Genomic DNA, 22,861 nt, shown 5'->3' on the forward strand with positions numbered 1-22,861 from the left:
GTGGGTAAAGGGACGACTAAACTAATAAATTTACGAAGAACCAACAAATGCCACAAAATAGTATCTTTCATTTTCACTATTATTTGGAGACGAAATATTGAATTAAACCACCGAAAGTATGTTAAAGTTATGATATGTCATAATATAATATATGTGAAAACAGGTACCATATTGCCTCAGTCCCTTCTTGAATTGTGCTTCTGAGGTTTAATTTGCAAGACTTGTGCATTTCTCCTCTCTTAACCTTCCCATTCCTCATGAATAATTTTTTGGTAGAATCCCATGTTTTCTGATTATATAGAGACTTAACTTAGTCATGTCCTTTGTTGAATGTTGAATATTTAAATGCAGCTTTTATTTTAACTGCAAGATTTTTCTTGTAGCTAGAGTTTTTGATTTTGAAAAGAATAAATCTCTTCCCAAATGGCTTATGTTTATCTTTAGAAGCAATTTATAAGGAAAATATATCTGTCATAATCAGGCCACCCCAGACATAGTACTAAAAGCATTCTAATATCTAAGAAATCCTGTGAAATAAGACACAATGCTGATTCTACTCTTAAATGTCATATAATGGCCGTTTATAAGGTCATCAATTTTAGGGTTAGTTGATTGTTAAATCTTAGAAAAAAATTAGCTGAACTGAAGTATATTCAGCATATACATTGTTTTACAATTATTTTTAACACAGTTTTTTGGGATATTTAACAATTTTCTTATTGAATAAATATGTCTACTTGAATTAGGCATATTTGCTTTACCGTACAACTATCTTAGAGGTATTTGGGGGGCTCTGAGATATATGTGGGGCTTTGGATTTCATTATTCAGGCTTTTAAAAAATAATAAATTAAAATGTAGCCAACAGCAGCATTGACGTGAGACAAACAATCAAACATCCAGTTATTTTTGAGGAATCAGTTAATTAAATGCTAATGCTGCCTGAGCTTGTGTTTTTGTATGTGTTTAATTTTTTTCAAGGGGCTTATGCATTACACATAGAGTTTGTGTGTGTGCCCAGGAACAATGCAGTATAAAAATTACAAGAATAATTTTTATTCTATGGCAATTGGCTCCATCTTCTCCAATAATTGTTCAGTGCTACCAATAAATTATAACCATTAGGTGAATTTGGTCAATTATTTTGATAATAGTTGCATGGCAATTAGTACTTTTTGGCTATAATATTAATATTATCTGAGTCAGATAGTAATTTTATGCTGTGAGTGACTATTTAGCATGCATGTCATTTTGCTATTAAATTATTATAAACTGAAAAGGAAGTTTTCATTACCTAAGGCAAGAATTACAAGCAATTTCAGGAATCTTTAAAATTAAAGGATAATGGGAATTTTTTGAGATACCTTTGACAAGGCCTATGTTCTCCCAGTGAGGGTCAGAGTTCATTTCCTGAACTCATCCATCACATTCTGACTGGCAAGGGCTGAAAAGCTGTAAAGACTATACAGGAGGGGAGGTGCCCTTGTTGACCTCCTAAATCACTTTCACACACACAGTTCAACAAGTACACACATCCACTCACAAACACCATACACAAATAACTATGTTTGCATTAGGACAAACAAGTTTTAAGATTCTTGGATCCCTGGGGGTTGTATATGTTTGAGATTTTATTTTAAATGCTTATTTTAATCATGTAACAGGAATGCATTATTTTACATCATTATTTCAGTAACCAATCATCAGTAGAAAAACACTTTATTGATGTCCTTTTATATACAATGATTTTGAGAGCCAAGAGGATTGCACAAAAACAGGTTTAAGTCAAAACTCCAACTTATAGTCAATCAGTCAAAACCTGACTACTCATCACTAAGAAATCTGTAATCTAATGGTAGTTCTTAACAAAATCAGAAATTTAGTGTTAATTTAAAGTGGTTCCAACTGCTGCATCCAACACATTTCTTGTCTCTTTTTCTTTTGCTATGATTTTCATGTTACGGAACACAGGTTAGGTAATTTTCTGTGAAATACTTTCCCATCGTCTACATGGCCTGTTTCACAGAGTAAAACATATTGTAAATTTTCCCTGTACTTTTTCATTCCTCAACTACAATGTGGGCTCCAATATGACAGAAATCACCCTGTCCCTCTAGTTGATGGCCAGGACTGATTTATTGTAAGCTCTCATTCACTATTTGGCAAATTAATTAAATGTAATTGCCCTCTGAAATCCTGGGCCTAAGGGAAGCCTCCCCATAAGTGAAAGCAATTGGTGATGTAAAAAATAGCATTCCTCTCAGAACTACTGAGTATGCTTTTCAGACAAGGGTCAATTCACATCTTTCTACAGAGGAAAGCGGTTTCGGACTATGTAACTTATTTAAAGGCCAAGTTAAGGAACAAGGGGTATGCTTTTTTCTAGGTTAATGAAATCAAACCAATCTGGGGTCTATATTCCATCTTCATAATGAAGAAAAGATTAGGCCAAGCTTCCCACTGACAGTCCCTGGCTTTCATTCATTCCATATTTGTAGGGTCTATCATGGTGCTGGGCATTGTAGGGTTAACACATTTTTCTGAAATTAATGTAACCAAATCCACAAGTACTTTATCCCTCACCAATCTCCTGTTTCAGGTTGTCTTTCACAGTTGGAATCTAAGGAGGATTCAAACAAGGTGACATGATTGCCTTATGTAAAATTTCCTTTAAAAATAGCTTACCAAGAAACCAAATATGCAAAAAAGAAATCTCTGTGATCCCAGCTTCTAAAGACAGTAAATCTGAGTCTTACAAAATACATTATATATAAAGACATTTTATTATCTAGGTTCTTCTTGAAAATCTCTTCTGCCAGGTGCAGTGGCTCATGCCTGTAATCCAAGCACTTTGGGAGTCAGAGGCGGGTGGATCACTTGAGGTCAGGAGCTCAAGACCAGCCTGGCCAATATGATGAAACCCTGTTGCTACTAAAAATACAAAAATTAGCCATGTGTGGTGGGGCATACCTGTAATCGCAGCTCCTCAGGAGGCTGAGGTAGGAGAATCACTTGAGCCAGGGAGGCAGAGGTTGAGGTGAGCTAAGATCACGCCACTGCACTCCAGCTTGGGAGACAGAGTGAGACCCTGTCTCCAAAAAAAAAAAAAAAAAAAAAAGGAGAGGAAAATATCTTCTTTACTTAGTTACTAATTAGTTAGGGAAAGTCTCATTCAAAAGAAAGTTGCAATAAAAATATAAAAACTTCCAAATTATTCTCAATACTTCTAAGGAAGTAAAAGCAACAATGATAGTGGCTCAATATTACACTGTTTTCTAACTTAACAGAATCTTATTCTTTATCAAAAATATTTAATTTTCTGAAGTGTGAGAAAATTAGGAAATTACGTAATGGAATTGGCTTTTGCTACTTGCTAAAATACAATATTTTAGGTTGAGCTGAAACACAATGGGCTTAGTAAAAAATATTATATAATAAAATTCTTAATCAGAATAATTGCCTATCCAGAATTTCAATTATCTATAATCTCTTTATTAAAATTTGGAGAAAGATAAAAATATTTAAGAAAAAATAATCTTAATAGTTTAACTAAAATGTAAAATTCACGTTTTAAAACAATGATTTGAAGCATCAACTTATTCTATGTAAAAATCAACAGTTGCAAATATTCTTACTCAAATTTCTTCTTTTTCATACCTTACCAAAGTGGGTAGAAACCTATGTGTGCATGCATGTCCAAACACATGCACATCCTACCTTTTCTGACTTGAGGTTGATAAAATATCTTGTTTTCAATAATGGGGTGCAGATTTCTTTAAGCTGTAAGGTTATAGCACCCCCTAGCCCTGTCTAACAGAATAGCAGTCAATTCTGGCAAGAATTGAAATGTAGGATTTTAAAGAATATATGTAAAACTTGGGTACTTTAAAAAAGTGTACTCCATTGAAAGTGCGTTTTATCGTATTTGGTAGCAACTGCTGTATCTATTATTGTTTAGAATTTCTGATATATAACCTTTTCTAACCCTGAATAGTACCAATTGCTGTTAAAATCTAGGAAGCTGATTTATTCTAAAGATCATGTGGAACATAAACACATTAAACAGATTTTCACTGGTCCTCTAAAATTTTTCCCTGTAACCATCAACAAGCCAGACACTTGGAGTACAAGTATAAAATATTGGTCATGCCTGTGATGGTTACTGGCAAATCTTATACTAATAGGCAACAGCTCACTGGGGACAAAATATAGATTGTTGAAAAATATATCTGAATATGACACATGTGGCCACCACTCAGATAAGATCTTTGCTACTATTCTTTTATTCATATATCATATTTTAAGAAAAAGTTGAAAGATGAAGTATTCGATGTGCTTGTAATAAATTCAAACTGTTTTGCTTGTCCCGTCTTTGAATCTTCAAGCTTTCCTTATTAAGCTACAATGCCTATTTCCAGCATGTCCTAATAGTGCTGATTGCATAGCACCTGTCAGTAGAAATTCAGGAATTAAACCTTAAAGGCTTTGATGGGAATTTAAATGGAATACCAATTTGCCAATGCAGCACCCAAGCCTGTAGTATCTGTGGAGCTCACAGGATTCCAATTAGTCTGACATTTTTTTGCAGACTTCAGAAAAAGAACTATTGTAAAACTTAGAAGCAAACAAAAGATAATTTTTTTTCACCTTACTTGGCCCATATTATAATTTATTCCTCTCTTTATTCCAGGAATGCTTGAAAGTCATCATTCTTTATTCTGAGATACTATAAATCTAGATACTGTAAATCACTTGGTCAATGTACGTTAAATTTAATTTAGTCTGACCACTGCTACTATTCAAAGACCAGTAAATTGATTATGTTACTAAAAGGTGATCACATTGATACTGCTATTTAATGAACTCCATGCTTGTACATTCCTCCTAATGCACACTATTTTAGATCACTTAGTCAACTCCACTCTAATTGAATTTATCATTTGAAACCTTGACTTGATGCTAATGGTCTAAAAATAGCAGAGTCTTTCCAGAGTAGTCCTGTCTACAAAATGCTGTATATTGATGTTTTCTTGTAACAAACACTTGTCTTTCTTGTCTTTTTGTCAGGGCCAGTTGTCAGTTATTGAGGTACAATTATATGAAAACTTGCATTTAGGAAAAGATATTATTGACCTCTGCAAATTGACTGGCAACATCAAAATTTGAAAGTGGAGCTCAGTCAGGCTTAATGGGATATATGCAAATTTTCTCCAAACACAGGCCTGAAACTGTCATATGGCTGTTGTTATTTTAAGACACGCATGATCTCCTCTTTCTGTTCTATCCCCCTTTATTTTCACTAAATGGAGTCAGTATGTTTGCAAGACTAGTCTGGCTTAAGGGAAATGACAACAGCATTTGCCAGGTTCCACCATGAAGAATCATTACCAGTGCCAGTTGTTTTCATAAACGAGCCCTAGAGAAAAAGCGAAACAGAACCGATGTAAGGTGCCATTAAAACAGAAAAAAGGAGTAGAGAAAAGACATGATTTCTGCAGGTTTACAAAATCAAGGCAGCATTATAGAAATTAGAAATGATCAGAGAATAGTAGCTGATTATGCTTTGATTTTTTTTAACGAAAGAGAAACCTAATTTAGTGGTGCATTGTAGTTCAAAAATAGCTCCGCATAATTCACAAGGTGCTATACATGAGGAGCACTAAACTCCCTAATTATGATAATGCGTTTTGATAACTTTTATTGAACATAAGCATGCCCATGATTAAATCTCTTAATAGGCAGCTACCTTCCGTTTGGCTGCCATAATTTCAAAGCTATGCTAGATACATTTCCATACAGAAGCAAGATGAGGATAACTAACACTGCTTGCCAAAAATCAAATTAGAGAATAAACATAAAGAGAAATAATCTAATTTACAGTAAGGATTTTCAACTGAAAAATTACTATCTATACAATGTTTGGAGCAAGAATTAGGAGGTTTGTCATCATGAGTTGTACTCAGATAGGTAACACAAGTCAAATAGAAAATCAAACAAAATTTTGAAATTACTCAACTTTTCCAACCCCTCATTTACACACATGTGTCCTGTTATGTTCACCTTCACCGAACAATTTTGTTAATTATACTTTTTATCTACACCACACCCCTTCAATTGTAAATGGAGTTTGATGGAGTCCTAAATTCTAGATAATTAAAAGTTGCCCATAACTAGGAATGTGCCAAAGCCTGGGAAGGATTTATTTACACTTATATAAACGTTCGGCTTCTTTCCTCCAAAACAAACCTCTGTGAGGAATTGTGAAAGGGCTGAAATTTTAGCCTATATGCAAACTAGTAAGTCAGTCTGCCACAATTTCATATGTCCTGGCAGAAAACAAAATACTCTTGGGTCAGAGACATAGGATTTAATTACTCATGGCATAGAGAGCAGTATGAGCTTCATGTTTGTGTCAGCTCCCTTGTTACTCAAATCCTACAGAAAGACATAAAATGGTTCCTGTGGAAGCTTTGCACGCAGAGGGTTTGCATCAGAGCTGAAGAATCTTGGGTTTAGAAAACATCGAGCTTCTCTAATGGATTGGAAGCAAATCTGCCTAATCTTTGCCTAGAGGGAAACATTATCTTGATCACACTGGGCAGCCCACAAATCTATCCTTTACTCTGAGGGACACACCATACCTTCTAAGCTGCTTGTTATACAAACATCCATAAGAGATAATCTGGAACAAAGAGAATCAGCACCTCTGTTTGTGCAGAATATGATAGACTCATGGAGAAATATCTCCTCAAACTTCCCTGCCTGTGAACTATTATAGAACACATTTTCTGTTCTGTATCATGTATTATCTTAAATTCATTTTTTCTTTCATCAACATATCAAGCCTCCCCAAGTCAACCATAGGCTGCCATTAAAAATAACTCATTTTTGCACCAACCTATTTACTTAATTTCTAGGATAATGTCATAACACAATCTGTGCTCAATACATATTTAAGAACAATTACCAATGATGATATTGATTAATTGATGATAATCGATTGATGGATCAATGGTGGAAATTATACTAAAACTGAAAGATACAGTCAATTTTCTAGAGGTGTTGCCATCATGATGTCAACATCTGAGTTTTTCAAACCCATAGAAAGTTGTATCATTGATATTATGTAGTATCCATAACTAACTGATCAGAGTCTCATCTTTTAATTCATTTTTTTGTGTGATGAAGAAATAATCATTGTCCATGAACCCACCGGGTAAAACACATGCAAGCTTAGATAGAAAAATTTTGTGTAGAAAACGCCTTTCAGAAGAGAAGACAGATAGATTCAAAACAAAGGGAAAATGAAATTTAAATAAATTCCAAGCCAAAAGTCATATTCAGTTTTGGCAGCCAGAAGATAGAAAAGGTGGTTTGCATGTGGAGTCAGAGGCTTATTGCTCAAAGTACTTCAGTGGTAAAACTGCTTAGAGTACATTTTGTTGATCAATATATATAGTTTTTAAGTTTTATTGTCTTTAAAATACCACTACTAGGGACACCTATAATGTGAAAAATTTCCATTGAAATTAAGATTTTTCAAAAGCACTTTAAGGATAAACAGGCCAAGCATGGTGCCTCACACCGTCATCATAGTACTTTGGGAGGCCAAGATGGAAGGCTCACTTGGAAGCCAGGATTTCAAAACCAAGCTGGGTGTAGCTGGTGCCTGTAATCCCAGCTCTTGGGAAGGCCGAGATAGGAGGATTACTTGAGCCCCGGAGTTTGAGGCCACAGTGAGCTAAGGTCAAGCCACTGCACTCCAGCCTGACCAATAGAAAGAGACCCTTTCTCTAAAAAAAACCATAAATTAAAAAAATAAATAATTGATAAATAGATGTATGAAATTTTAAAAAGCCTCATCTTAAAAAATGATATTATTTTTATTAATTGAATAACATTTATTTAGTGAAACATAGCAGGGTATACTTTTTACGAATAGCTTTTAATGAGTCTTTATAATAAAGGTAAATATGGAAATAATACCAATGTACTTTGCAAATGTCATGGATTTTATTTTGTATGATAAGATAAATGAAAGCTCTGCCAAAGTCTAAACCCAGAAAGGGCCAGTTCTTTTAGAGAATAAAATAATCATTTGAGATGCAAATATCTGACAAATAAGGTAGAGCAGCAAAGGGAATTAAGAAGAGGTTTGGGGAAGCAATGAACAGTTTCTAGTTGTTAAGGTAATTAACCTTTTTTCAGGATCATTAAAAAATGTTTTTCCTGCACACTACTAATTTTCTTTCGGGTTATAGAGGTCATTGTTTAGAAGAACGGGAGGGGAAAATATTGATAGCTGATATTCATCTACCTAGTGCAAAGGGGACACAAAAAAATTAACAATCAGTATTAAACTATTTATTTCTGGCATGTGTCTTCCTAGCCTGAAATTCTACCTTAGGCCAGTGAAATACAACTGTACAAACATCATCCACGTAAGATTAATTATGGTGAAAATAATCAATGCAAAATTTCAATAGGTCTCACTGTCTTCACATTACTTCATATAAGTAGTATTCTTTATTATTCAATTCTTTATTATTTCAATTTGCTCCATTTGTACTGCAGATAAATTGCTTTTGGATTCTGTGCCCCATTGAGCTGATTTCTAAAGCATGGCTACATTAAGGACACAAACTCTGAGCTTGAAGTGCTGTCAAAAGATAGAAATGTTGAAAGGCTAAGATGCTGAAATAAATACCTATCATACCAATTCTGAGCCAATACATGGACATACTGACTTCCTTATGTTCTTTTTCTTTTTCTAAAATGTATAGATAAGGTCTCACTCTGTTGCCCAGGCGGGAGTGCAGTGGTAGGATCATAGCTCACAACAGCCTCAAACTCCTGGGCTCAAGCAATACTCTTGCTTCAGCCTCTTGAGTAGCTGGGACTATAAGTGAGGGCCACCACATCTGGCTATTTTTATGTTTTTAATTTTTTTTTGTCAAGACGGGATCTCATTATTCTTCCCAGGCTAGTATCTAACTCCTGGCTTCAAGTAACCATCCTGCCTCAGCCTCCTAAAATGCTGGGATTCCATATATAAGCCACCTTAATTTCATACTTACTTTAGCTTTTCATGTGTGGAAATTTTATTTTCACAGCCACAAAGTAACATAAACTACCTCTGATTTCTTTAAGAATCTTTTGATAGGTGCTATAAATACTGAGGTCCAAATACCACATCGAACACAAAAAGTATTTGATCACCGAAATGTAATGAAACTGTTTCTAGCAGGATTGTACTTGGTTTTTAGGTTGTGTTTATAACAGTTACCATTATTAACAATCAACTATAGGGAAATTGCAATGTATGCATTATTCAAACTACTTCACAACATCCCCATGAAGGACATATTATCATACTAATATTGCAGCTAAAGAAAGAGGTTCTCGTGTGCTAGAAAATTTAGCAAAGTTAAGACAGCTAGTAAAAGAGCCAGAATTCAATCCCAAGTCTATCTAACTCTAAAACTCAGTTGTTATCCCACAAGGCACCATTATTTCATCTTCATAATATTGGAGACTTAAAGGTCAATTGTAGAATAAACTAGATTTATTTGATCTTGGATAAATCATGAAGAAACATCAAAGCTGGGATTATATGGGGTTGCACATTTTTGACCCTACCTTCCACTAGTCTCAGTTTTGTGGAATGGGATGTGAATAAAGCTTACACTGCTTGCTGTCCCTATTGTACTTGCTCTTCTTGTAGTAGCTCAATGTCCATTTCTAAATTAGAGAGGGAAAAAAGTTGTTTGCCTGTAGTTATGGCCATGATGAGCAAAGAATCTGAGTGTGGGGTCAGAGAGTCAGAAACAGGTGGAAAAACAGGTAAGACAATGGTTTATGAATACCTCCTGTAGAGAAAGAATAACATTCATTATTCTTCTGCAAAAATGCATCAAAATTCCAAGCTATTCCATTTTCTTAATTCTTCACTTAGTCCTAATATTTTCTTCACTTTGTTTTCCTAGTAAATTCACTAGTATTTTTAGTATTTTCTGGCTTTCTAAACAAATAGGTAAATGTTCTCTTCTTGTTTTCCTATATCTTGTTTTGCTTTTCAGTTGTCTAAGTGAAATAAAAAGTCAGTATACCTTAGAAAATGTAATTTGTTTACCTCAGAGAAAGAAAAAATAATTCATGTATCACACACAATAAAGAAGTTCAGAGCAAACTCAGCATAGTAGCACATTACAAAATTTCTTCATTTTTAAATTTCTGAAATGTACATCACTGGTTTATAGAAATGAATTTATTTCTCAGATGTAGATATAACATAATAAAGAAAATTGTTTTAAATGTAGATTTTAATAAAACAGTATACATATACACTAATATTAAAATATATTCAAGCATTTCATATGTTTAATAAGCCAATAATTTCAGTTCACCTTCTACCAAGCTGGCTATTTAGGACCCCCCTTCAATAAATATTTGTTAACCTACCTTTTCCTCCTGAAACTCAGAGCTCTTATCAGTACACAGGACTCTACAAGAAAGTCTTACCACCTTGTGAAATTACCTTAAATATTCAACGAGGTAGCTTAAAAGACATTGCCAAGTTTAATGCCAGGCACCTAAGAGGCACTTAGTAATTCCCTTCTGTGAAAAGATAATTTTCAAGGTGGTAAAATCATGACTCTCATCAAATATAAAATGAATATCTATCAGAGATTTTATTTAGCTCATTAATTAGTGAGGAAACAAGAAAAATGTTAAAACTGATTCAAATGAAAATGTCTTACAGAGGTTTTAATTCTCTACTGCACAAAATTCATTTGCATTTCTATGAACAAGAAACATACTCATTGTTATCAATTTACTACCACACAGCTTCCATCCCTATAGAGTTGTAAAATAGTGAATAGCCCAGTCAATAAAGACAATCAAAGGTGCACAAGCTTATAGTAACAGATAACCCCCTGAGAGTTTGGTAGACAATGTTCAGTGCTCTACTGAAAGGGCTCCCAGGAATCTCATTTGCCCTTTGCAAGTCAATTTTTTTGGGGGGGGCAATTGTTTTTCCATTTCCAAGACAACTTTTTTTCTGACACTTCCTTTTTCATAATATTTATTTATTCTAGAATGAAGACTTAATTAGTATTTGCATCTTCAGTACTTAGTACATGCTTAGTACTCGAAAAAGCCTGGTTTTATTACATTTTTTAAAGCCACTTCTATTTATACAAACCCTTACTATAGGCAAAATACTTTCCTTATGCTTTTTTGTCATTGATTCAATTATCTCACACAGAGGACTGAGAAAACAATGGCAGTCACAACATTATTTTCAATTCAATTTAATAAATATTTAATGAGCACCTACCATATTCATTCTCACCATAAAAAGAAAGAAAGCTAACTATAGTGTCTGGATTTATATCTTTTCACTTTTTCTCCTTGATGGTATGCTAGACTTCTCTTTTATATTGTCCCTTTAACATCATTACCATGGAAACACTTCTGGGGCTCTAATTCTGCTTTTTATAGGAAGTTCCTAGTCGGACTACCAAAAGACAATATAAGAATCATACTTAACCTTCTCCTGGTTTGCACTGCCATCTTCACAACAGCCCTCTCAACAGGCTTACTAGGTATTGTCAACTGCTCCAAGAAATAGCACAAAGCAAAAGAAAACTGAGGACAGAATCATGAGGTCATACACATGTAGAGGGACTCTATTGCTATTCTGATGTTTAGTTAAGAGCCATTTTTCTAGACTCCTGTGACTTTTCCTAAATAGTCAACAAACTGTGTCCCTTGAGAGTTTCACCCTTAAACTTGGCTTCAAAGTAAAGAAAGCAGTGTTTCTCTAGAGAGCCCCTCTTTGCCTTGCTTCTTCCAACGATAAGCATTTTAAAAAAAAAAAAAAAAAAAGAAAATAACTCTAAAGGTGTAGGACAAATTTGGGTGCTTTGAATAAATGAGGCCTCAAATTGAGTGCATTACTTGGAAGAAAATGTAACTCAAATAATTTATCCATATTTGCAAGAGTGGTAGAAGTAGGATTAGAGCTCAATATTTAAGGTTTACACAGAAGGCATAGCACTGAATGCTTAGATTTTCGAATAAAAAAAGAAAGACTTCTATTTGCATTAAGGCCAGCCACTCTCTGTGACTTTGAGCAAGTTACCTAGCTTTCCTTAATCTCATGAATATTTTCTAGAAATAGTAATAATATGTACCTAATAAGGTAGTTTTCAAAATTAAATTAGATATTGCCTGAAAGGCATGTAGTCAATAATGCTTTAACTTTCAATATTATTATCTCTAGTTAATAAAGGTTGTCAAAAATTTTACTGCTAATCAATACAAGAAACCCAGCAGGTAATTACAAAAATAATACAAATCAAGGAATTCCACAGGCTAAGCCAGTTTTTAAAGTTTATATGATAGGGATTAAAAACATATATGGGTTCCTGCTTTCAAAATATTTTTTGGCAGAAAGTGAAATTCACCAATCATTTTCACTATAGCTCTCCACTCCAATTCTTTCTTGATTTTCATCTCTCCTTTAAGTGACAGTAAACTCCATTTTAGAAATGCCCCTTTCTGGCTCTGGACCATTCATAAGATCACTTGACTCAACTATGTAACTTTCATTTTTGAGAAAGTGACCCACCATCTCAATTTTCACAGCCCTAAAACAAAACAAAAAATCTTGTGTACACATCACTCACTTTAGAGTTAAAGAACCATCTCAATTTTCACAGCCCTAAAACAAAACATAAAATCTTGTGTACACATCACTCACTTTAGAGTTAAAGAACCATCTCAATTTTCACAACCCTAAAACAAAACAAAAAATCTTGTGTACACATTACTCACTTTAGAGTTAAAGAAATACTGCATGTTTTTAACATTTCTTCTTTGTATACACTCTTACAGAGAGGTGTGCATGCACATAATTGTGATGAAAGTGGGGAAGAGCTCATCTGCGTCTTGGTGGGCTCAATCCTTGTGGTGGCCCACATCAAAGTTGGATTTCTATAGGACGAATTTTTTTATTGTACTTTAAGTTCTGGGGTACATGTGCAAATCATGCAGGGTTGTTGCATAGGTACTTACATGGCAAGGTGGTTTGCTGCCTCCATCCCCCCAACACCTATATCTGGCATTTCTCCCCATGTTATCCCTCCCCAACCTCCCCACCCACCACTGTCCCTCATCTAGCCACCCACAAGAGACCCCAGTGTGTGATGCTCCCCTCCCTGTGTCCATGTGTTCTCGTTGTTCAACACCTGCCTATGAGTGAGAACATGTGGTGCTTGATTTTCTGTTCTTGTGTCAGTTTGCTGAGAATGATGGTTTCCAGATTCATCCATGTCCCTACAAAGGACATGAATTCATTGTTTTTTTTTTAACGGCTGCATAGTATTGCATGGTGTATATGTGCCACATTTTCCTTGTCCAGTCTATCATCAATGGACATTTGGGTTGGTTCCAGGTCTTTGTTATTGTAAACAGTGCCACAATGAACATATGTGTCCATATGTCTTTATAATAGAATGATTTATAATCCTTTGGGTATATACCCAGTAATGGGATTGCTGAGTCAAATGGGATTTCTATTTCCAGATCCTTGAGGAATCGCCACACTGTCTTCCACAATGGTTGAACTAATTTACACTCCCACCAACAGTGTAAAAGTGTTTCTGTTTCTCCACATCCTCTCCAGCATCTATTGTCTCCAGATTTTTTAATAATCACCATTCTAACTGGAATGAGATGGTATCTCAATGTAGTTTTGATTTTCATTTCTCTAATGACCAGTGATGATGAGCATTTTTTCATATGTTTGTTGGCCTCATATATGTCTCCTTTTGAAAAGTGTCTGTTCATATCCTTTGCCCACTTTTGGATGGGTCTGTTTGTTTTTTTTCTTGTAAATCTGTTTATGTCCTTTGTAGATTCTGGATATTAGCCCTTTGACAGATGGGTAGATTTCAAAAATTTTCCCATTCTGCTGGTTGCCGGTTCACTCTAATGATTCTTTCTTTTGCTGTACCGAAGCTCTGGAGTTTAATTAGATCCCATTTGTCTATTTTGGCTTTTGTTTCCAGTTCTTTTGGTGTTTTAGTCATGAAGTCCTTGCCTGTGCCTATGTCCTGAATGGTTTTGGCTAGGCTTTCTTCTAGGGTTTTTATGGTGTTAGGTCTCATGTTTAGATCTTTAATCCATCTGGAGTTAATTTTAGTGTAAGGTGTCAGGACGGGGTCCAGTTTCTGCTTTCTGCACAATGGCTAGCCAGTTTTCCCAATACTATTTATTAAACAGGGAATCCTTTCCCCATTGCTTGTTTTTGTCAGGTTGGTCAAAGATCAGATGGTTGTAGATGTGTGGCGTTGCCTCTGAGGCCTGTGTTCTGTTCCATTGCTCTATATCTCTGTTTTGGTACCAGTATCACACTGTTTTGATTACTGTAGCCTTGTAGTATAGTTTGAAGTCAGGTAGCTTGGTGTCTTCAGCTTTGTTCTTTTTGCTTAGATTGTCTTGGCTATGCGGGCTCTCTTTTGGTTCCATATGAAGTTTAAGGTGTTTTTTTCCAGTTCTGTGAAGAAGGTCATTGGTAGCTTGATGGGGTTAGTGTTGAATCTATAAATTATTTTAGGCAGTATGGCCATTTTCACAATATTCTTTCTAACCATGAGCATGGAACGGTTTTCCATCTGTTTGTGTCTTCTCTTATTTCCTTGAGCAATATTTTGTAGTTCTCCTTGAAGGGGTCCTTTACATCCTTTTTTAGTTGTATTCCTAGGTTTTTTTTCTGTTTGTAGCAATTGTGAATGGCAGCTCATCCAGGACCAGACGGATTCACAGCTGAATTCTACCAAACATACAAAGAGGAGCTGGTACCATTCTTTATAAAACTATTCCAAACAATTCAAAAAGAGGGAAGCCTTCTCAAATCATTTTATGAGACCCACATCATCCTGATACCAAAACCCAGCAGAGATTCAAGCAAAAAAGAAAACTTCAGGCCAATATCCGTGATGAACATAGATACAAAAATATTCAATAAAATACTGGCAAACTATTGCAATAGCACATGAAAAAGCTTATACACCATGATCAAATAGGCTGCATCCCGGGGATGCAAGGCTGGTTCAACATACGCAAGTCTATAAACAAAATCCACCACATAAAGAGAACCAAAGACAAAAACCACACGATTATCTCAACAGATGCAGAGAAGGCCATCAACAAAATTCAACAGCCCTTTATGCTAAAAACCCTCAAAAACTAGGAATAGATGGAATGTATCTCAAAATAATAAAAGCTATTTATGGCAAACCCACTGCCAATATCAAACTGATTTGGCAAAAACTGGAAGCATTCCCTTTGAAATCTGGCACTAGGCAAGGATGCCCTCTCTGACAACTCCTATTCAATATAGTATTTGAAGTTCTAGCCAGAGCAATCAGGCAAGAAAAATAAATAAAGGTATTCAATTAGGAAAGGAGGAAGTCAAATTGTCTCTATTTGCAGGTGGCATGATCCTATATTTAGAAGACCTTATCATCTTAGCCCAAAATATCTGATAAACAACTTCAGCAGAGTCTCAGGATATAAAATCAATGTGCAGAAATCACAAACATTCCTATACACCGATAACAGACTATACGTAGAACCAAATTTTAAAGCTCAGCATCTTTTCCAATAGAACTCAGTCAGGCCAGAACTTTTAGATAGATTTGAACAGTAAACTACTGACCCAATTTATTTATTTCAGTTTATCAAGGGTCCAAATTATGACAGATATTCCTTTTTCACCCCGGGTAAATCCTTTCTTCTTAGCAACATTTTTTTTCTTTTCTTTTCAATTTTTATTTTAGATTTAAGAAGCACATGCACAGATTTGTTACATGGGTAAATTGCACATTGTGGGGTTTTGTATGGTGATATCTTGTCTCCCTGGTAATCAGCATAATAACTAATAGGTAGTTTTTTAATATTCACTCTCCTCCCACCCTTCATTCTCAAGTATGTCCCAGTGTCTATTAGTCATTTGTGTGTGTGTGTGTGTGTGTGTGTGTGTGTGTACTCAGTAGCTTCCAGTGAGAACATGTGTTATTTGTTTTTTTGTTGTTGTTCCTGTGTAAAGTCACTTAAGATAATGGCCCATGGCTCCATCCATGTTACTGCAAGGGGCATGGTCTTATTCTTTTATGTCTATGTGGTATTCCATGGTATACATGTTCCATATTTTCTTTATCCAGTCTACCATTGATGAGCATCTTGTTGGATTGCATGTCTTTGCCATTGTGAATAGCGCTGTAATGAACATGCACATGGATGTGTCTTTATGCTAGAACAATTTATATTCCTTTAGGCATATACTCAATAATAGGATTGCTGAGTCAAATGGTAGTTCTAAGTTATTTGAGAAATGTCCAGACTGAATCCCACAGTGAGTGAATTAATTTACATTCCCACCAGCAGTGTATATGCATTCCGTTTCCCCACAACCTTGCCAGTATCTGTTATTTTTTTTACTTTTTAATAGTAGTCATTCTGGCTGGTATGAGATGGCATCTCATTGTAGTTTTGATTTGAATTTCCCTAATGGTTAGTGATATTGATCATTTTTTATATCCTTGTTAGCCACCCATATGTCTTCTTTTAAGAAGTATCTGCTCATGTCCTTTATCCACTTTTTAATGGGGTTGTTTGTTCTTTTCTTGTAAATTAGTTTAAGTTCTTTTTAGATTCTGGCTATTGTACTATTGTAGGATACATAGTTTGCAATACTTTTTTCCATTCTGCAGGTTGTTTAGTCGATTGATAGTTTCTTTTGCTGTTCACAAGCTCCTTATTCAATGAGGTCCCTTTTGTCAATTTTTGTTTTCATTGCACTTGCATTTGGCATTTTCATCATGAAGCCTTTTTCATGGCCAATGTCCAGCATGGTATTTCCTAGGTTTTTTTTTTTTTTTATGGCTTTTATCATTAAGTTTTACACTTAAGTCTTTAACTCATTTTGAGTTGATTTTTGTATAAGGTGAAAGGTAGGGGTCTAGTTTCAATCTTCTGCTTATGGCTAGCCAGTTATCCAAGCACCATTTGTAGGGATTCCTTTTCCTATTGCTTGTTATTGTTGGTTTTGTTGAAGATTCAGTGGCGGTCGGTGTGCAGCTCTCTTTCTGAGTTCTCTAACCTGTTCCATTGGTCTATTTGTCTATTTTCATACCAATACCATGCTGTTTTAGTTACTGTAGCCTTGTAGTACAGTTTGAAGTTGGGTAATATGACACCTCCAGCTTTGTTCTTTTTGCTTGGGATTGCTTTAGCTATTCAGGCTTTTTTAGTCCCAAATGATTTTTAGAATTTTTTTTTACTAATTCTGTGAAAAATACTATTGGTAATTTGATAGGAATAGCACCAAATTTGTAAATTGCTTTGGGCAGTATGATCATTTTAATAATACTGATTCTTCATATCCATGTGTATGGAATGTTTTTCCATTTGATTGTGTCATCTCCATCTCAGCAATAATGTTTACCCGAGATTTACTAACCCTCATTGCTCCCTAAATCATTGATTAGTAATCTTTTATTCAGACCCTGAGTTTTACTTTTACAAACTCATGTAAGAAGGGAAAAATTGATCCAAACTTGGCCAATGACAGAGAATTTTTCATGTTATCATTTATAAAATATTTTTGACAATATTTTGGAAAAACTTATCATCCTTGATAGAGGCTTAATTAATTTTCAAATACACTTTTATGGAAATAAGACCCTTCTGAGAGCTCAGGTACCCACCCATTCAGCGGACTGCTAACCTTGAGAGGAACGTAATTACCTTGAACCAGTCTAGAAGGCATTGTTTAATAATTCTTAACTCGTCATTTTTCCTCTTATAAACTACAATGATTATCTAACCATTCACTTTTCTTATGGTATGTCTCAAAGAAAAGGAAATCTAATCTTCTGAGTAACCAGCCACAAGTCTTTTTCCCTGTAGCAAGACTGTAATAAAATGTTGATACATGTACAACACTAAATTGTCTGAAACAAAATACATGATGTTATTTTTTAAATTACTTTTTGTGTTGTATTTCATTCCTTCTCCCACCCCACTGGCTTGTAAATTTTTTGATGGCAGAAGATATAAATATTACTTTTTAACTTTTTATTTTTGAGTTTGGTACCTAGCACACTATCCAGCATATAGTAACTGCCAAAGAGTTTTGCTGACTCAATCAAGATCAAACAAAAAGAATTAGAAACAGGCAGAGAAGTGGGCATAAAGCAATATGAAGAAAACGAAAAATAAAGTTGGTATCCCAATGTGTTTCTGACCAGCTGGAAAGCTATTCGACTACAACAGGCCAAGGGCATAATGAAATTTCAAGGAGTAAGTCATTCAAGTTCTGAGAAGGTACCTGCCCAAGAAGCATATAAAAAACACTTGCTGAGTTACAAACTTGAAAATATATTGAAGATGGCTAAAAAAACATCGAAGATAATATAAATAATATTTACTGTTTAGGCCAGAATAGAGAGACCATAATATACTCCAAGTCTTTCTCAGAAGCACAGAAGGGAAAACTACTGCTGAGTTTTACTATGGAGCCAGCATGTGTGCAGAAAACCTGACATATAGATGTTATGAATATGGCACCAGCCTTAACATTTGATTTTAATGTAATTTCAACATCATTGTCATCAGGAGAACCTGATTACCAGATTCTTGTGCGATCCAGATATTCAAAGGACTCCAGAGCAGATTAGTAGAGCAATGAAATATGCAACCTAAGACTAGGATTTGAAATTTACATGAAATTCAGGAAGATGTCAATCCGCTCAAGAGCTGTTTTATAGCAATCTTGTATAGGGTGGTCACAAGCAGGGAAGGCAGAAGTGATTTAAGATAGAACTGGAGCATGCCCTCATGTGGTCTGTCCTTGCTGAGACATGTGGCAGCAAAGGAAACACTAGTCACAGAGCAACCAGAAGAAATCAGCTTGTTGTTTTTCTTTTTCAAATACACTTCATTACAAGGAGATGTAGTTGTTACTGATAGGGAAAGGAGGCAGAGAAATTTTAGGCAGAAAAGAGTGGGTCTCTGACAAAACTCCACCCTTAAGCCTGAAACCACAGTCCAAAGTGAGAACTTATATCCCTGTTTTCCCGCTCAAGTGTTGTCTTTTCAAAAACCACTCACGGCCCTGCCTGGCCCCATCCTGTGCCAATAAAAAACCCAAACTCAGCTGGCAGAGAGAGGAGAAGCAGCTGGATGTCAGAGATTGCAGTTGGACATCGGAGAGAAATGGCTTGACTTCAGAGGGACAGCTTGACAATGTAACTTCGGAGACGAATTTGGCCAGAGATGTCCAGACTTCAAGGGAAGATTGCCTTCCCTCCCATCTCCTCTTCAGCTCCCCTTCCCACTGAGAGCCACCTCCATCAATCAGCAATAAACTCTTCCACATTTACTGTCTTTTCATTTGTTCCGGTGACATTTCTCCCAGAGGCTGGACAAGAGCTCAGGTGCCATGAGTGCGGATGAAAAACGCTGTCCCACTGACTCTTTGCCCTCACAGGCAGAAGGCAACCATCTCATGCGAAAAGGCAAAGGGTCCACTGAGCTGTTAACACTGAAGCCGTCCACGGACAGCAGAGCTAGAAGAGCACGGTAACACTCCCTCTGGGCTTCAGAGGTCGCGGCGCCTCAGCCAGATGCTGCTGCAGGGCTGGCATGGAGCTGGTTCCTGCCGCTGCGCTTGCCTCCCTTCCTGCACCTGCTCACCTGTGCGCCCCCTCCCGTCAGGGGTGAGCACAGCAGTGCAAGTGAGTGGACTTCATTCCTGCCGGCACCAGAGAAGCCAGCTGACTCCAGCCCTCCTGCACTCCAGTTCCCGCCTCATTTGCTCGCACATCCTCTCCCGCGAGGAGTTGGGAGCTGCCGGCTGAGTAAATAGGTCACCACCTTGGTAAGTCCTGCGAAGGTCAATTAGATAGAAGCCAGAGAATTGAGACAATGTTCAATTTTTTTTATTTTATTTATTTATTTTTTTTTGAGACCATCTCACTCTGTCGCGGGAGTGCAATGGCAGGATCTCGGCTCACTGTAACCTCCACCTTCCTGGTTCACTCTGCCGCCCAGGCTGGAGTACAGAGTAGCTGGGATTACAGGCATGCACAATCATGCCTGGCTAAATTTTGTATTTTTAGGAAAGACGGGGTTTCACCTTGTTGGCCAGGCTGGTCTTGAGCTCCTGACCAAAAGTGATCCATCCGCCTCGGACTCCCATACAATATTTAAATTTTACTTACGTTCACTGAGGAACAGCAAACAATTATTTGCTTTTAAAAAAAAAAAAAAAGACAAGAAAAAAAAAAAAAAAAAAAAAAAAAAAAAAAAAAAAAAAAAAAAAAAAACCCAATGGACCATTTAAAATAACAATAGATAATGCCATAGGGCTTACTTTGTGCTTGGCACTATTCCATATGTTTTATAATTTATTTATAAATTCACTTAGGTCTCAAAACAAGCCTACGAGGTAGGTTCTGTCACCTATTTTATAGATGAGGTAGCTGAGAGACTGGGAGGTTAAATGATGTTCCTTATGTCGCATAGCTGGTAAAGTAAGCATGCAGGCAGCCTAGGCTATAAAATAGGTGCTCTCAAGGTACATTTGCCCCTAAGTTTTACTTAGTGATCTTATTTCATAAAATCTTCATTTATTGCCTCATGTAACTTTATAGTATTCCTCTTAGTTTTATTTTTAAAAAAGATTTTCTTAGAAAACATAATCAACTGGTTAAGATCCTGTAATCTGTTCTGCAATGTAGACTAAGTAGGGTAACTACTGGGAGTTTTTTTTCCTCATCTGTTTAACGATAATAGTAGTATTTCCTGCCTTGTTGAGTTTTTATTATAAAGTTAAAATGTAACTTGTCTAGCACTGTTCTTAATAAATTACATATGTATGCCCATGTCTAGATTTACATTTAGATATAGATTTGATAATATAGATACATAGATTGATAGACATAGATACTATCATTACTGATAGTGTTTTAATTATTACATTAGAAATGAAAAAACTGAGAATCAAACATTGTTACCTCTGTTAATCACAGAGCTCTTTGACACCAAAATATGGAAGCCCCAAGTTTTTTATGGATTTGTTTAACCCTAATATATCAGGAAGATCCAAAAGGCATGTGAATGAAAAAGAAGCTAATAGCTATAAATTATAGGTAGATGACTGACAGAAGCAGATAAACAAACCTATCTCCATTTCAAATGACATGTCTTTTAAAACTTCACAAGTCTCTTTCTTTATTCATCAGTTTTTACATCCTAAAACTGCTCTACACACTTTGCCATATTTTCCTTCTTATGCCTGCCTACCCTCAGGTTCTGCCTCTTTGTCCTTTTTCTCTACATTCCTTCTGGCATTATGTGGATTTCTTTATCCTGTTTATCTACCTAGCCATTCATCCATAAAGCACACACCAGTGTTTTTTGTTCTATCGTATAATATGCTCCTACAGAAAATCAAGTGCTTTTCCAGATACATGTATTTGCATTGTCTTGTGTGAAAGTGTTTTGTATTTGCTTATTATTCAAAGTAATTGCCAGATTTCAGGACAATCTGAGACAATATTCATTGTATCTATTTGTTAAACTATTTTTTCAACAAGTTAATACATTTATAACCAAGAAACATAATTGTCGTCTTTGGTAGGCTCTCATATTCTTGGTGCATCTTTTCTCTCTTTTATGTTCAACTATTTACACTATTGAAATCAAATGACCTTTTGCTCTACATCTACTAGCATGCACTAACTGAGATTATCTCAAAGCGTATTTAATTTCCTTGTGTGTAAAATTTGTTCATATGATTAAAATACATATTGTACTGGATCTTAAATATATTACAACACATTAAAATAAATTTTGAAGTCAAAAAAACCTAGAGCAACAGCAAAACTAAAGTTTGTTGTTCCCAGAATAGAGTCTAATTCAGCTGCAGCAGCAAGATTGGATGAATGTTTTCTAAAAACATGAACTCCCACAAAGTGTAAAACAGCTTCTGTAAGTGCGGGTGAATTCTGTTCATTAANAAAAAAAAAAAAAAAAAAAAAAAAAGCCTTTACATTTCAAGGAACAGTGAGCTACAATCCTGAATCATGAATACAGAAATTTCTCAAGCCACTTGTGATAAACTCATTTCTAGTGTCACACACACTACTTGACACCAAATAAAACTTCTGTTTCATATCAGGGTTAAACTGTAAATAAAATTCTACTTAGTCTTCTGCATTACACACTAGGAAGTCCAGCTGAGTCCAAGAGATGTCTTATAATCTCTGTGATCGCTATTGTTGCAAGCTACTGTGCTCCAGGGGCTCATGCTGTCAGCAAAGAAAAAAAATGCATTTGAATTACATTATTGGATTCGATCAGGGGACTATATTTCGTCTGCCCAGAAACTGACACATATTGAAAAGGTACAATTTACATATATAGAAGCACTAGCAAAACTATACATTTTTTACTATGGCTGTCAGTATAAGTCTGTATATCTGGAAGTAATGTCTACTCAAGACAATAGGTCAAAATATGCAGCTTCGGGCCGTGACTTCTGAATTTCCGGAAGTGTTCACAGCTAAATTGTAATTTGTTAATGGCATCTTTACTTTGTTACTTTCAGTTTCCCATATTCCAAATAAACAATTATTATAATTTATATTCCAAATAAACAATTATTTGTCTTCAGCCTATAGTTTCTGTTATACATGCTAAGGGGAAAACACCTGAAATGCTTTTAGGCTTGTGCTATAAAAACATAGTTCTTGTTATTTATTATTTCTCACTTCTAATATAAT

This window comes from Cebus imitator, unplaced genomic scaffold (assembly GCF_001604975.1).
Source record: "Cebus imitator isolate Cc_AM_T3 unplaced genomic scaffold, Cebus_imitator-1.0 Scaffold3, whole genome shotgun sequence".
NCBI classification, from domain to species: domain Eukaryota; kingdom Metazoa; phylum Chordata; class Mammalia; order Primates; family Cebidae; genus Cebus; species Cebus imitator.